This window comes from Crocuta crocuta, unplaced genomic scaffold (genome assembly GCF_008692635.1).
Source record: "Crocuta crocuta isolate KB4526 unplaced genomic scaffold, BGI_CrCroc_1.0 scaffold62, whole genome shotgun sequence".
In the NCBI taxonomy this organism is placed as follows: Eukaryota; Metazoa; Chordata; class Mammalia; order Carnivora; family Hyaenidae; genus Crocuta; species Crocuta crocuta.
This window is the reverse complement of record NW_027529173.1, coordinates 9,574,082-9,575,777: the sequence shown is the minus strand read 5'-3', so window position 1 is coordinate 9,575,777 and position 1,696 is coordinate 9,574,082. Positions and strand designations below refer to the sequence as shown.

Here is a 1,696-nt window from a genome sequence, read left to right as displayed (position 1 = left end):
CACCACCTGGAGCTCAAGAGTCAGCAGGTTCCTCCGACTGAGCCCGCCAGGTGTCCCCAAATGTTTAATTCTCTTCATACACATTGCTTAATTGCCTGTCAGAAAGTTAAGGAACTACATTTTCCCCAACATTGGGTGAGAAGGCTTATTGTCTCTCATGTGAATATAATAAAACTTTAATTCCTAAATTGCTTATTATTTTGACTTGTATTTCCCACTTTTACATATCTTAGTATTCCACCAGTCAAACACACTGATGCCGCCAAAAGACAAATAACAGTATTATCACTTCCTTTCTTGGTTACTATGTATGCTGTGACCATGATTGTAACAATAGGTAACATTCATTAAAAGTTAAATTCCCTGAAGGCAATGAGTCTAGTCCGCAACTGCATTGCTATTCTTATCTTCCAAACGAGATAACCTAGCCTTTTAGACATTGGGGACAGTAGCCCCAAGTCATAGCGATAAGTTGAAGCAAAGGGACTTGGGCTGGGATCTCATACTGTAGTTACCCCGGACTTAAGGGGGACAGGAAGGGGGTGGTGGAGGACAGTGAACCATTGGGAAAAACAAGCAAAACCAAAACAAACAAAAATAGGGCTCCTGCCGCGCTTGCGCTTAGTTTCCTTCTACTCGGTTAGAGTTTCTAAATTTTAAACGATGTGACTTTCCGGCCGTCAGACGCGTGTCTGCCAACCAGTCTATCCAGCGTCGCCGTGTGTCATTCAGAGACGACTCTCAAGGCGTGGACTAGAAAGCTGCTTAGCTGACGGTCTGAGGCAGATAGTAAATGTTTTTTTTTTTTTCCCTTTGCAAAAGGAAAAGGCCTGATAGAGGGAAAAAAAAAAAAAGGAAGCACTATTATTTTTAAATTTTCCAGGGGTAGTGCGGCCGACTTTTACCTTTAAGCCTTGAGAGACCAAAGTAACAAAACCTGGAGCGTGCACCATCACAGCAGTGGCGCTTCCGGACTTAAGCAGGGCGGAGGAAAGACGCATGCGTCGTGCGCGCCGCTGGGTCACACACCTCCTAGGAGAGGGCTCTGCGCAGGCGCGGACGCAGGTTGCAGCAGCGCCGGACCTCTGCCGAAGCCGTAGTCCTGCTGCCCCTCTCCCTCCCCGGATCCGCAGTTGCGGGCTCCTGTAGGCCTGTAGTCCCAGCCCCGGCGGTCGGTACTGCAGACCCCGTGACCCCGTCCTGTGGCCAGTGCGCGCCGGAGCCGCTCGGGACTGCGCAGCGCTCCGCGTGCCGGTGAGTGATCCTGAACGCGCAGGCCCTCGGTCCCTTTTTCGGAGTAGAGCCCAGCGGCGACGTCCTGGGAAGAGCCAAGCCGGGGAAAGGAGGTAGAGCAGCGGAGGCCGCCGGGGCGCCAGCCCGGCTCGGAGACCCAGGGGGCGCTGAGGGCTGGATTAATGGCGGTGTGTGTCACCACCTATCCGGACCCAGGCTCCTTCCTAGGGATCCCGTGCTAAGCCCGGAGCATGTGGTTGATTTCAGGCTCCCACATCTTTTGCGGCCAGGTGGCCCCTGCTTTTGCTCTTATTTAGTTTTCGTGCACGGTTGCCTTGATCTTATCTTTAACCTTTCCAGAGTAGGCTGTGTGCTGTGTTTTGTTTATGCAGCTTACAAAAGGTGCGGGCTTTCGTTACATAGAAGATAACGACCCATTTAGATTGGATGAAGTCCTTTACTT

At 51.2% G+C, this 1,696-nt stretch overlaps 1 protein-coding gene across 1 annotated transcript in view; it reads left to right on the top strand.

Moving 5' to 3' along the window:
- Positions 1–1,050: 1,050 nt before the first annotated feature.
- TMEM106B (transmembrane protein 106B) overlaps positions 1,051–1,696 on the top strand; it is a 29,527-nt gene continuing 28,881 nt past the window's right edge. Inside the window, exon 1 of the mRNA XM_077757686.1 lies at positions 1,051–1,254. The gene's annotated coding sequence lies outside the window, so the exon portion shown is untranslated. The remainder of the gene's footprint in view (positions 1,255–1,696) is intronic.